Source organism: Periplaneta americana, chromosome 17 (genome assembly GCF_040183065.1).
Source record: "Periplaneta americana isolate PAMFEO1 chromosome 17, P.americana_PAMFEO1_priV1, whole genome shotgun sequence".
NCBI classification, from domain to species: domain Eukaryota; kingdom Metazoa; phylum Arthropoda; class Insecta; order Blattodea; family Blattidae; genus Periplaneta; species Periplaneta americana.
The window spans coordinates 134,450,200-134,465,314 of record NC_091133.1 but is presented as its reverse complement, the minus strand read 5'-3'; the positions used below and the strand labels follow the sequence as shown (position 1 = coordinate 134,465,314).

At 37.3% G+C, this 15,115-nt stretch overlaps 1 protein-coding gene across 2 annotated transcripts in view; it reads right to left on the bottom strand.

Annotated features, from left to right (window-relative positions):
- The window catches only part of LOC138692843 (discoidin domain-containing receptor 2-like), a 1,078,796-nt gene that overhangs the window by 441,111 nt on the left and 622,570 nt on the right, over positions 1-15,115 (bottom strand). The gene's annotated exons all lie outside the window — the stretch shown is intronic.

Below are 15,115 nucleotides of genomic sequence, written 5' to 3'. Positions count from 1 at the left end.
CATATTACACTAGTCAGACTTCAGATGTATACAATTGTTTTCCTCTGACACATAATATCGTCAAGTGACATATTATACTGCCTGATAATATATATATATATATATACATATACATACATATCAGCCAGAACCTCATCAGAGGTAAAACAGTACCTATTAAGGATCAAAAATATAGACGCCCAGAATTAATGTTCAAAAGTATAACAAATTCTTCATTAAGACTCACCAAGCATAGATTGAAAGAATAGAAACATGGCAATAAAGATTATATATATATATATATAGCCTATATATATATATATATATATATATATACATATATATATAAACAGGACAAGGGATACCTACATGCTTATTTTCTACAGCAGAGAGAGAGATTCTTCTTTTCTTTATCAGAAATCAACAGCAAGTCCGCTGGATTAGTACCACTTAAACCAAAGTGCAAGTGAAACTGAAAACATAATAGGACACCCGAATAGTCTACTAATTGATACAGATTCCGTATTGATTGATGAAGAAGGATCTGCTCAAATATTGATATCTTTAACAGAAATGTAATGAAAGTATCCTAAAATGCGCCAACCAACATCGGTGATAAAACGAATTATTTATTTATTATTATCCAATTTAATAAACCCTATTTCACCCTGAGGTATACTAGGGTTATAGTTGGCATCAAAATACATATTTTATAACCAAAAAACAATAATACAATTATAATACAAAATTGTGGTCAAGGTTACAATTCACATGAATTATGTACAAGAATGCACCTTAATGAAAGAATGGATCCTGTTAAAGATTAATGAGATGTTTGAGGAATAATCAATTCAAAGATATACAAGAATGTCTAACCCTTTCAGAGTAAATACACGACCTAAAAAGATAAGCATTAGTACATTAATATAACAAAGTTTGAATTTCACTTTCAAATTTATACTTCATTCATGAACAATGGAACAGTTAAGAGTAATAAAAGGATATTGCATGCAATGATTTACGGTTACAAGTTACATACGTGATTCAGGAACAGGTACAATAATTGAACCTGTTCCTGAATCACGTATGTAACTTGTAAAACGAATTTGAAGTCTCCAAAGCAATATTACTTGCAGAAGTTACATCGAAAACATTCAACAGAAATTGCAAGAAGTTAAATCTACCTGAAGGGCTAGGCGAGTGGAAGACGCTTCCCTTCATGCGGGTTTGTCTGCTAGCAGAAACTTGTTTCGTAAGGCGATTAGCAACTAGCGGAGGTCCTCATGTTACAACAGTAAGAACGCTGTTAACAAATTTTGCTTTAAACTATAAGTAGGTTCAGTAAGAATAGGGAAGCGCACCCCCTCACTCAAATCCAGGGAAGGTGATCGCACGCATGTATCAGCATTCCCCCCTCGTGCCGAAGAGCGACAGAGCGCTCAGTATTTAAGTGCATTCGGGGACTGCGACCCTGTTAGTCGCTCTTCTCCGATAACTCCCTGAGGAGCCACTCGGACTAACTGCGCGCCCCAAGTGCTTGTGGAAGGTGAGACGATGCAATTCGACACTAAGATGCGAGCGTTCCCACAGTTCGAATTCAAAAGATGTGCAATACGAATGCGCTCTTCCGCTACATTTTTCTTTCCCTTTTTTATTTTCTGGAGATGGGTTCCTTCTGATGTTTTCTAGCAGCCCTCGTTATCGAGGTCCCTAGGGATATCACTAGACTTCCGGAAGTGGCCGATACACTTACACTGAGTAATAATGGGGATGCGATTCCGGTTGAGAGGGGTAACTCTGCAGTTCCACACACCGCAAAGTCAAGAAGTTAAAAAGCTCTCTTGTGCCGTATGGTTTCAAATGCATTAATATTCCCACACTTGCAAACAGTGCATCTTCAACATTTTGGTGTACACTCTCCACGTTTTAGAAGTCGGAACACCCTCAAACACTGGACTTTCAATTCTGTGTTTTAAATGTTAGCGCACTCTCAAACATTACACCTTCAAATTCGTGTCCCCCCCCCCCCGTAAAAGTGAACATGAGGCGGGGTCGTTTAAAGAAATCCTTGTATGTATAGTCTATTAATTTTTTTTATTTTTATTGGGTTATTTTACGACGCTGTATCAACATCTAGGTTATTTAGCGTCTGAATGATATGAAGGTGATAATGCCGGTGAAATGAGTCCGGGGTCCAGCACCGAAAGTTACCCAGCATTTGCTCGTATTGGGTTGAGGGAAAACCCCGGAAAAAACCTCAACCAGGTAACTTGCCCCAACCGGGATTCGAACCCGGGCCACCTGGTTTCGCAGCCAGACGCTCTGACCGTTACTCCACAGGTGTGGACTATAGTCTATTAAAGAGTATACTAGTGCAGATTGTCAACGTTACGCTTCAACAAACGGAAAAGAAAGAAGAAAGTGAAGAGTAGTTGCAGAAAATCGATTCCTTCCATTAATTAATGCCTTCCGAAGGATAAGATGACTCGACAAATGGGCTGCAAGTTACTCAATGTCGGTTCAAGACTGGGCATAAGGTCAAGCGATTAAGAATTCCATAAAACGAATTCAATTTGCCTTGCAGCCAACGATGATGAAAATGGTTGGAAAATGTTCATTACTGCTCCCTTACTTAAGGCTCCTTCAATTAGACCGGCTAATCTGAGGCGATGGGAAAACCAGAGAACATTGTTCGAAAGAAAATACAAGTGAAAACGAAACTACTCGAATAAGATCTGTTCTACTGACCTTTCGTCCACCACAAATCTCGTAGAATCGCAAAGGACTCGAACTCAAACTCCTTTGGGAGATAGTCGCGACTGGGCATCCTATTACATAATACGGATTGGTTTAAAAGACTTTAACGAGAAAATTACTGAAAACAAAGATAGAATCTGAATGAAGTGGGGATGGTATGCACCAACATAGTCACTCAGAGGAAAAGTCGTCAAGTTGATATTGATTAACTTCCACAAGCACAAGACCAAGAATACTTGTGATATTCTTTGCCAGGGTCTATGACTTCGAATGCAGGCATGTGTTATCGAATGCAGTTACAGAACATAACGTCAGGTAGCGGAAAAACTCCAGGCTGGGCATAAAAGAAGGTCTTTGAAGTTATGGAGTAGGTGCTTCAAAATGACCTATGAATGTTTAACATTATCATCATAATCATCATCATCACCATCACCACCCATCTTCAAGTTTTGGGCTCCAGCAATAGCTATTTTCAAATACCAGAACTCACCATTAGATATAAATACAGAGACATGCCTTGAGGCTTTATGAAACGACCCATTCTTTCATTAAGGTGCATTCTTGTACATAATTCATGTGAATTGTAACTTTGACCACAATTTTGTATTATAATTTTATTATTGTTTATTGCTTATAAAATATATTTTGATGCCAACTATAACCCTAATATACCTCAGGGTGAAATAGAGTTTATTAAATTGGATAATAAAAAAATACCAGAACTCTCCTGCCATGTGGTCAGCACGACACAATGCCACCGCTTATACAACACAGGTCTGAAACAAAAAATGAATGTACCTGCAGTTGCAATGGAATGAAACCCGACCCGCTGGATTTGCAGCATGTCACGCTTTGTATTGAGCCACAGTTCGATGCTAATGCGAGTCAGCAGCCTATTATTGCGTTACAACTATGGGGAGCAGTTTCTTGAAATATGTATTTTTGGGGAATTTACCAGCTGTTTAGTATCTTAGTGAAACGAATACCCGTTTTAAGGAAGGGCCATATAAATAACTTAGTCACGAATTACATAAATTACACAGCATTCTTAGGTGATTGTTCAGAACAAGCGCACAGAAACTGTCTATGCACGGAGCAATCTCCAGCACAGGCGAGAATTCGTTGATTAAAGAATCGCCCTCCTTCCGTGGGGGAGGGAGAAGCCATTGAGGTCTTTAACAACACACGATTCTAAAAAACATTTCGTAACTGCGGAATCTTGGCTTGCAATCAAAATATCTTCCCAGACACCGGCTGCCAGTCGTATATTATCAAAGAGGCCTACAGAAAATATCATCTTACGCTTCCGATATCCGAGAGCGGCAAAACAGGAAATTAATAAAGCGTGCAGCTGTTTGTTTTGTCACGCCCAGGTCGCCATCTATCCATCAGCCCGCCAGAGCGTCTCCTGATGATCCGTGCCTCACCGGACAGTTGCCAGTTTCACACGCAGGCGTGACTCGCCAGACGTCTGGACAGCGACCCTCGCGGCGCGGTATGCAAAGCTGCTATCAACAAGTATTCTGTGACGCGGCCGTCGTGCAGGAATAAAGAACATCGAGAGGGCGTGACCGTCTCTGATACTGTTATTCTATCTTCCAGGGTTTGGGCCTTCTGCCTATTGATACCTTAAACCCATCTCTGACTGACGAGGGGAGGTGCGCTGTTACCTAATTGCGGGGTCTGAAAGGTAAACCAAAACACGGTCATGAAGCCTACAGACAGCTTCCTTGCCTGCCAGTCAGTCTCAGATCATTTGCCACAAGTGAGGACAAACCGAATGGTTACTGGTTGAAGATGTAGAATAAGTAAAGGCTTCGGCTTCGGTTCGAATATATGTCTCCCAATTTAATTCATTACAGTTTTTCTACTGTCGAATAACTGTTATATCAAAATGACACTGTTCCTTGTATGTATGTATTTATTTACACTGCAAGTGGGCAAGCACCCGGTGGCAGTGGTATACACAATATAAGCAATACACAATAAAATGATACAATACACAATAAAATTTACAATACACAATACAATTTTACAACACATATACCATTTTATACACAATACAATAAGAATATACAATACAATTTAACACAATAATAATAAAACATAAATAAAATACCTAATTTTACAATACAACCTACATAATTATGTATAGGTCCTACATAACTTTCAATAGTCTTTAACTTTACTCTCATCTCATTCCCTGTAGTGGCACTATGACGCATTTCACTGACACTCTGTAACACATTTCACTGACACTATAGAACACATTTCATTGACGCTATAAATTATCACTGATCGGAACTGTTCACTGCACTGTAAAACCATAACTTCACTGACTCACCTCGCTTCACTGATACAACAGTTCAAATAATTACATCCTTATGCATACTTATAAACAGAACTACATTTAAACTAAACATTTCTAGTCTAAGGCCCTCTTACACGCTATTTTTAAATAATTTACAATTCAAACCAAGGAAGTAAACTCGTCAGGCTAGATAAATACATGTCACCTTAAAAAATTGAATGTTTAATGTCACCTTAATTTTAATTTGCACTTTATACACAACTTAAGGAAGGACAGCCCTCAAAGACCGCTGCAGGTAGGTTTAATTATATTATTGATTTAAAATAGCCGACGCTCGTGGGGAATTTTCATTAAGAAACATCTTTGTTCTTCGATATCAGAGAGAGTACCATAAAAAACCCAAAGAGGACCAAAACCGCGTAAGGAATTTCAAACAGTCCTACTTATATCAACCTACGAAACTCGTAACTACGCACGCACGCATGCACACACACTATACATTAAATTAAATTTCAAGTATCAGTTTGGGTACAATTAGAATGTAAAACATTACTGAACTGCAGAAAATATTGACTAAAAATAAATAGTTCATACGGAGGTTCGAACCGACAACGTCACACATACTAGTCTACACAGTTGTCATGTCTCTTGACGATTGGTAGGTAGTTACATCTTGACTGCACCGTTTTAAAAGTGTTGTGGTTGATCTCTTTGAGTTTACTCTCGACAACTGACGGGTAGTTACATCTTGACAGTACCGTTTTAAAAGTGTTGTGGTTGATCTCTTTGAGTTTACTCTTGACAACTGACGGGTTGTTACTTCTTGACAATACCGTTTTAAAAGTGTTGTGGTTGATCTCTTTGAGTTTACTCTTGACAACTGACGGGTTGTTAGATCTTGACAGCAAATCTTTAAAAGTCTTTTGGCTGATATCTTTGAGTTTACTCTTGGCAAATGATGAGTACTTTAATGTTGACAGCACATTTTAAAAATATTGTGGCTTATCTGTTAATACAACCAGGAAGTTTACACGGGACTAATAATTGAATTAATATAGTTTAGAAACCCCTGACGAAAATATTTAATAATGAAGGTAAGAGAGCAATGATACAGGCTAGTTCCATGTGTCATTATTGTAATGTGTCAGTAGATAAATAGTTGTACGCACTTTTCAGTTTTTGTAATCACGCATGCAGAAGAGACGGACTACATAACCAAAGCGTTGAAGACTTAGATTTAAATGATTCAGTACTTGTGGTTCGTAATAGGAAAACCAAAACTCACTATTCACTGTCGTTGAGGATTGTCCTGTGAACGTGACTGATGTGTAAACAGATGTTATGTTGCACTTCGGCCGAAGAATGTCAGTCACAGTGCGTTGTACCGTAGTGAAAAGTAAAGTGTCTAACTGTTGGTGTTCACAAAATTGCAAAAATAATTGCTGCGTTTTTACGTAGACCTTCCTAATGCGAGTGAATACACGGAGTACAGTTTCAGGAGAACCTCCACTATATTCGTATTGCTAGGAGACTGTGGTGTCGAGTTGACAACTCTGAAAAAGAATGGAAGGTAGTAATAGCCATCAGTTGTGGAACGATATATTGAAGGATTTATGGAACAAGTCAAGATTGCCAAAACGATTGCCTGTGGCGAGGGATCCTCCAATTTAAATACCTAACTTACTTACTTACTTACTTACTGGCTTTTAAGGAACCTGAAGGTTCATTGCCGCCCTCACATAAGGCCGCCATTGGTCCCTATCCTGAGCAAGATCAATCCATTCTCTATCATCATATCCCACTTCCCACAAATCCATTTTAATATTATCCTCCCACCTACGACTCGGTCTTCCTAAAGGTCTTTTTCCCTCCGGCCTCCCAACTAACATTCTCTATGCATTTCTGGATTCGCCTATACGTGCTACATGCCCTGCCCATTTCAAACGTCTGGATTTAATGTTCCTAATTATGTCAGGTGAAGTATACAATGCGTGCAGTTCTGTGTTGTGTAACTTTCTCCATTCTCCTGTAACTTCATTCCTCTTAGCCCCAAATATTTTCCTAAGCACCTTATTCTAAAACTCCCTTAATCTCTGTTCCTCTCTCAAAGTGAGAGTCCAAGTTTCACAACCATAAAGAACAACCGGTAATATAACTGTTTTATAAATTCTAACTTTCAAATTTTTTGACAACAGACTGGATGATAAAAGTTTCTCAAATAAAGTTAAATACCTAACACACTTTTTAATATGCGGAAACACAGGAAGTCTCTCAGGTTCCTTTCTTAAAGATTAAATTTCTCCAACTTATGCAACTACACATTTAATTTCAATGTTTAAAAATAATTGTGATTCCATGTACATTAAAAATGACTTAAGTATTACTGTACTTTTACAGGAGTGGTGCGACAAAGTATATTACATTGTAATCTATATAGCTCTGTATAGCTCTATTGATAAATTGTTTGTGTTTGTAATTTGAAGTAGTTTGCATGATATGTATTATCAATTTCTGTATATCACAACTGGTTGAATTGTTTATCCCTTAAATTTAATTAACTTACTTGTTTTGTATTATGCATATAGCTCAACTGATGAATAATCGTTTTCTTTTGTAAATTTAATAATCTGATTGGCTATGTATTGTATACTTTTAGTAGAGCCATCAATGTAGCTCAGTCGGCAGACTCGCTGGGCTGCTGATCCGGAGCTGCGTTCGGGCTTGGGTTGGATCCCCCATTGGTCTTTGGTTTCTTCCGAGGTTTTCCACAGCCGTGGGACTGAAGCCGGATGGTCTATGGCGGGTCTATGGCGAGTCTATGGCGAGTCCTTGTCATCAACTCCTTTGATTTGATTACCCTCCTTTGATTTTATTACCTGGTTGGGTTTTTTCCCAGGTTTTCCTCAACCAAAAGGCAAATAAATGCCGGGTAATATTTTGGCGAATCCTCGGACCTCACCTCATCTCACTACATCTCGCCAAAATATTGTAAAAAATTGCACAAAATTGTAAAAATTGTAGAAAATACTAAATTGTAAAACTATAAAAATTAGTAAAAATTTTAATAATTGTAATATTGTAAAATTTTGACTTGTTCCACATCTTACAGCTTCATTGCTCATGTAAGATCTATGGAATGAATGAATGAATGAATGAATGAATGAATGAATGAATGAATGAATGAATGAATGAATGAATGAATGAATGAATGAATGAATGAATGAATGAATGAATGAATGAATGAATGAAGACTTCCAATTAGTGGTGTTCAACTAGCATATTTATAAGTGATCATTGACTTGGTTCTCGACAGTTTTTCAGCTCACTCTTCTGTCTATTAATATGACTTAGTACTCTTGCTCCATGTTTCTACTCATATATTCCTAGAGAATTATTTCGCTCCTATAGGCCTGCCTCTGGTTGGTTCAATTTGACTGCAAAGGTTCAGGGCGCCCTATGTTACGTACGAAGCGCGCGATGTCCAGTCAGGGCCAGCAATCAAATTTGGCATTGTCAGCTGGAGAGGTCCCCCTCGATCCTCGACAATAATTTATTTATTGTAGGGTTCCTCACGCAATGGACATTAACTTTTCAGGAAGCCGAGGGTGGGCACTACCACCAGATCAATGCATTACAACCAATTTTCTCAGATTAAATCCAATATTAATTTCCATCTTACTCTCGTTCTCCGAACAGTTTCCCAGACCTGAAGTGCGCTCCATTGCTTCGTCCCTCTATGCAAGAAGTAGACAGATGATCTCCATGGAAACGGATGTTTTTATTGAACGTCATATTTAAGAATTATTCATATTGTACTCCATAGATCTCACATTAGCACTGAAGCTTTAAGATGTGGAAGAAGTCAAGATTTTACAAGATTACACATTTTTGTCGAGAAGAATAATGAAATGAAATAAATTTTATTTTGCATATTATGCATATACAAATCCGACTTTTTCAGGAATAGCTTCCTGTAAAGCTGACTTGAATATTTTGAAGGGAAAAATTGTTCCGGGTTCGATACTCAGCCTGGGAACAATTTTTCCCCTTAAAATTATTATGCATATCTCAACAGTGTGTGACTGCAACCTATGTATATGTTTGTGCTGCTTTGCTTTGTTTATACTCGACCATGCCGAAATGTAGTAATTATACACCTGGTAGCAGCCCTTTAATGCACCTCATTAAAGTACACCTATTCATTATAATTCAGTTGTTCAGCCAATGAGAAATCACCATTGTACCATTATAAAACCGCAAGTATCGATTATTCTCGGATATGCAATCGAAAGACAATTAGCGAAAAGTCACGGAGGCTGGAAATCCAATACTGTCGCAGAAGGTTATGTTCTGTTACTATAATAATTAGCGTTAATTGTAAATAATATTCAAATAAATTCAATTTGTCATCTCGTTTTTCAATTCTAAATCAATTTCCAGGTTATATCAAGGCTAATGTTCATCTTATTCTCTACGTTATATCGAGGTCAATGACATTCGTGCCTCGGAAAAAATCAACACTTTCGGGTCTGCGCACATCTCACAATTTAGAAGGTCAGTTCCCCTCCTCACTTACATAACCATAACATGAATACTTATGAATAATTTCAAGTTAGAAATATGGTCGAGCATAAAAAGTCGTATGAAACTTGCCTACAATGATAATTAAGACGCTCGTATGAAAATTATGAAACTCGCTTGCGCTCGTTTCATAAACAAACATAGGCTAGTCGCATCTTAATTACTACCATTATAGGCTCTTTACATAATGTACTATTATAGTGTATTTTTTCCTTTTTATTTCTATTATTCTATTTGTATTTCAGGTGGTTTGGAAGAGAAGGCCTGATGGCCTTAACTACACCACAATAAATAAATAAATAAGTAAATAAATAGTTTTGATGAAAAATATTTTATATAATTGCCTATTTCGTCATTATTCTCGTTTTCCACACATTTGTACGACGAAACTCCAGAAAGATATTTGAAGTGAGAGGGATGATTGTCATAACTACGTTTAATGGATACATTATTCAACCAACCCCCAAAAAGGAAAGAAAAATATTATTCACAGTTCAGAAACGGACGAGAATGGACAGCCGGCTCTTATGTTCCAGCAAGTACCGATATCAGGACAAGGCGCTGATTTGTCTGACCTACAGGAGAGCCTGGAATTCTCTAGCACAATACTCGTTCCTGCTTAAAAAATTGGAGACCAGGGGGCCTATCTCCCCTTGGTTTCTTGGTGATAGTTCTAGATGCAGAAGAGAGGCTGAAGCGAGGATAGAGAAATTCTGTAAAAAAAAATTCACCACAGCGGGTAAGAAAAATAGTGGTGAACTCACAGTGTCAATTCTCACCTCATGGTCTGAAGGAATTAATTATTTCGCTGCAACAAACCATTCAACCATCCCAATAGACAGGCTGTCTTGACTTCTTGCAGCAAATTACATTCATTTCGATAGCAGGAGAGCTAAAACCGTTATTTCTCAATGTTCATGACCGGGCTACATACAAGCCACTCGTGCGGATTCCAGTGTTAAACCCAGCGCCACTTGTAATTGTGGCATGCAAGTTTGATGAACGCCCTGACCCATAGCGTGACGGCGTCCACGTGGAGCAGGCCTTCCCCGTGCGTCAGGCAGAGGACGTTGCTGGCACGGCTGTAAGCGAGGCTGCCTATCCAGACAGGTTCAGACCTAGTTCACTTCCAACCAAGTGGAGTTCGATTCTGGGGAGAAAGCGTGATTTGTGATCAAAGAAAGTATGACTAGGCCTACATTTCCTCTCATCCCACTCATAATGCTGCACCATGTCGACGACGAGTTACGAATTACTACCATGCCGTAAGTCAGTGACGTCAAAGCAAGCGCATTTTTCTGACCTTGACGTCGTGCACGGGCAGCAAGCGCTAAGTATGGAAAGAGGAAGGGTGGTGCATATGAATAAGCAACCTGTTGGATTAAGAAAACCGTGGTGCACAAACTTCAAACGGAACGTGAAATTTTATGTCGTTATTTTTATATGGCTTCTTTCTGTTTAATATTATCTATATTGTCTGTAAAACAAAAGTACTAACACTGATTTCTTAATATTGCACTTGTGTTTTAAATCTTAATAACATAATAGAGAGTTAAGAAGGAATATTCACTTAAATTCCAAAGTAGTATAATTATACTATATTAAATGAATGAAACACATCATTCATAAAGAAAGTGATATCCCAAAGAAAGATATTGAGTATGACATGATAAGTTGGAATTTATATTGATGGTATCTTTAGCTTTACAGAAGTAATCAATAAACTAATCAAAATAATATTACAGTACAAAGCAAAGTTACCTAGGTACTGTATCTGTTTTAAGTGTAACTAATATTACATAACAAAACACTTATCGCATTATGCTTTTAAGGTGATATTTGTGAGCAACTTCCTATCATCTAGAAATCTGCTGAAGCTATAGAGCTGAAATTTTTACAACACATGGGCACGTATCTTTTGCTTATGATGTAACAGTAGTTGCTTTGTTAATTCATTTCCTTACAAACAATTTCCATGCGAATATTTTCAAAATTTTCAATACACTATCTTTAGTAATACGTATATACGATATATATTGAATTCTTTGTAAGTTCATGCATATGTATATACTCTTTTTGCTGGTTGAGTGGAAGAGAAGGCCTTACGGTCTTAACTCTGCCAGCTAAAATAAATTATTATTATTATTATTATTATTATTATTATTATTATTATTATTATCATTATTATTATTATATACGATATATTAGATTTACGAAAACATTCTGTAAGGCTACTAAATAAATAGGCCTATACCTGAAAATTTCACTTTTCTATACGAAAAGTTGTGAAAATATTTCTTTTGAATAAAAAAATCAAACTTATGAAAACTGAGCATTAAAATTAAAACTTACATTCTTATAATGCATTTATACTTCTCAAGCAAATCTAAAAATTAACATGGATACAGTTTTAATAAGTTCTCTTCCCTTTATCTATTGAATCAGTGCTGGCCATCCCTGAACATAGCTCGACCAAGCGGCATATACAGTAGAACCTCTATTATCCGTCGTAATGAAGGGGTTGAGCAGAATGGTTAATCGAAAAATCGGATAATCCGTACCATAAAAGATTGTTGTAAATTTAGTGAATAACGCTTATACTTTAGTAATTTTCTCTGTGATCTGGTATTGAACACGCTAGGCTGTGGATCAGGAGGTCACTGATTTAGGTCTGTTATTAACAACGGTTTTTTAACGGGAAAGGCAATTCCTTGTAATGGCTGTCTGTGGAAAGATAGGAGTAGTGGAAGTCTCGAGTTGTGGATTTACATACTTTCTACACTTTATCTTTGATTTTCATTAAATTGAACACGGTTGTGACTCCAATCTCATGTTCTGAGGTGAGCCACAGTTTATCTGCCACAAACCACTCAGTTATTTGCACCTTTTTATACTTAGCAAGACATAAAAAAGAAAGAGTGAAGAAAGCTGAATATGCAGTGAAAGAACTGCCCTTGAATGGACACGATTTCCTTTTGATAACCGTGGAAGACATTTTACAGAACTCTATCAGGTAACCATAATGTGTAAGGGTAAAGTCTTGTAATAACTCTAATATAATATATACGTATTTAATATATTTCTGTAGCAAAAAAAAAAAAGCGAGAAAAAAAAGTCGGATAATCCGCCAATCGGTTAATAGGGTGACGGATGACCGGGGTTCTACTGTACTATCTCTTTCGTCTGTGTCTTTCCTTTCCGCTGTAAAGCGCTCAGGCTCTCCTGAGCTCTAAAGCGCGCGCTTGCTCCTATGGGCATCAATTGACATCCCTGCCCTATGTTGTGCATTGTGCGAGAATGTTGGGTCATTGCACCGTGTCGTACATGCAGAGAGATCCAACGTTTCGGAGCCACTGGCAAATCCAACAGAATGTTCCTCTTTCCTTACTTTCAATGGGTAACAGCTCCAAAACGTTGGATGTTACTTACGTCATTTATGACAGCGCAAAAATCGTAATTCTCACTGTCTTTGATTTCCATCTTTTTTATGACAGATATTGAATTCAGTTTCAGTTCACCGCTCTGGAATAACGGTTAGCATGTCTGAATGTTAAATGAATCGGCCCGGGTTCGAATCCTGCTTAGGACAAGTTATCTGGTTGAGTTTTTTTTCGGTATTTTCCTCAACACCCTGAACTCATTCCGCTGGAATTATCACCTTCATATCAGTCAGACGTTAGATAATCATCGCAGTTGATAAAGCGTCGTAAAATAAACAAATTAAAATCAGTTTGAGTTTACAAATTCAATCCGAAACTTGTGCACTGCCGCACGAAGTTCTTCAGTTTTTTGTATTTTGCAACTTTCGCTGCACACAATTTCTCTCCTGTTACAAGCGATGTTGTTTTATGTACTTTTGTCGTACGCTTTCATGTCATTTTCTTTTAAAATATTTTCAGGATTGCACCGTAAATGTGGCCGCAGAGTTCCAACAAAAGAAGAAAACTGAAATTCAAACAGACTTAAATATTGAAAGACTTGAACAGTCCATTCACAATATTGGCACAGCCGGTATAAATACTGTACACAACCAACAAACAGAGCCACATGCAAGGCTCGACGGAGTTTATTTTCCTCTCAGATAAAACGACAAACAAAAGTCCACACGGCCATAACGCCGCCTGCCAGCGACTTCATGACTGGACGACATTTACAAGTGGCCGGTGAGCCAGGCAGTTCGTTTCTGTAACTTCAATGTTGAATTTGTCTCAGTCTCCCATTGTGAGAGCACGCGCGGGGAACCCGGACACGGCGAGACACTGTCTGTATATTTCCACACATATTTATAAGCCTCCTTCATTCAAATATTTACGTATTGCGAATAAATTCACGACAGTACAGATGTGACTGTATAAAAGTAGAAACTTTACGTCTTTCTGCACTGGTGTTCTGCCAGCACATAGCGGTCTTCCTTTCAACTGAAAAGTTATTCTGCGGCATAAGCAAGCAGATCTGGACCACACAGGGATGAGAATTATTTTCCCATCATACAAATTCTGAGTCTTTGCACTCTCGGACCCAGAGGCTGCTCGGATATTGTGCCAGTAGTGAGGAATTAAGCCGTAAGTGAAAATCTTGCTGTTTGTAGTTCAATCAATTGGCTAGCTACTGCAGCAAATATGACATTTTTTTTTTTTCAGATTTAATTTTCCTTCAATTAATAACAGACTAATACCATACACTCTGTAGTAGGCCTATCTAATTGCATCTTGAAACAAAAGTGTACAAAATCATAATAATCAAATAACTGTAACACTGCACAACATAAAATAAAATGTTACTAACTGATCCACCAATAATAATAATAATAATAATAATTCTTTATTTATACTGGCAGAGTTAAGGCCATAGGACCTTCTCTTACACTCTACCAGGTCACAAAGTACAAGCAGTTAAAATTTAACAAAAAGTTAAAGAACAGAATACTAACATATTACAAAAAAAATAATAACAGCATAATAAAATCGACACTAAACAATATGAAAATAATACCATAATAAAAAAATAAAATAAAATACATTGGAATATATTGAAAGCAACTCATTTAGTACAAATGGTTAAAATGGAAAAACGTAAGGAAGAATATATCAAAATGGAATGTAATAAAATAATAAAAAAAGAAAAGAAATACGAAAATTAAATAAAATTTACGATAAAAAGGCTATGATAATAAATTCATCGGCTGATAAAGAGAACAAAAAGGGGAAAAGAAGGAAAAAGAAATATATAGCCTATAGTTTTACAAAACTATGGCAGAGAAAAGGGCTTGTAACTGAAATGAATCTAATTCAAAAAGTGCAATTTTAATTTATTTTTGAAACTAGACAATGTCCGACAGTCTCTGACATGTTGTGGTAGAGAGTTCCAGAGATGAGCTGCAGAGACGGTGAAAGATGAAGAGTAGAAGGATGTTCTGTGTTTAGGAATGGAGAGTGTGATATGGTGTTGTGAGCGAGTATCTATTTCGTGATATGAGGACAAATGTTG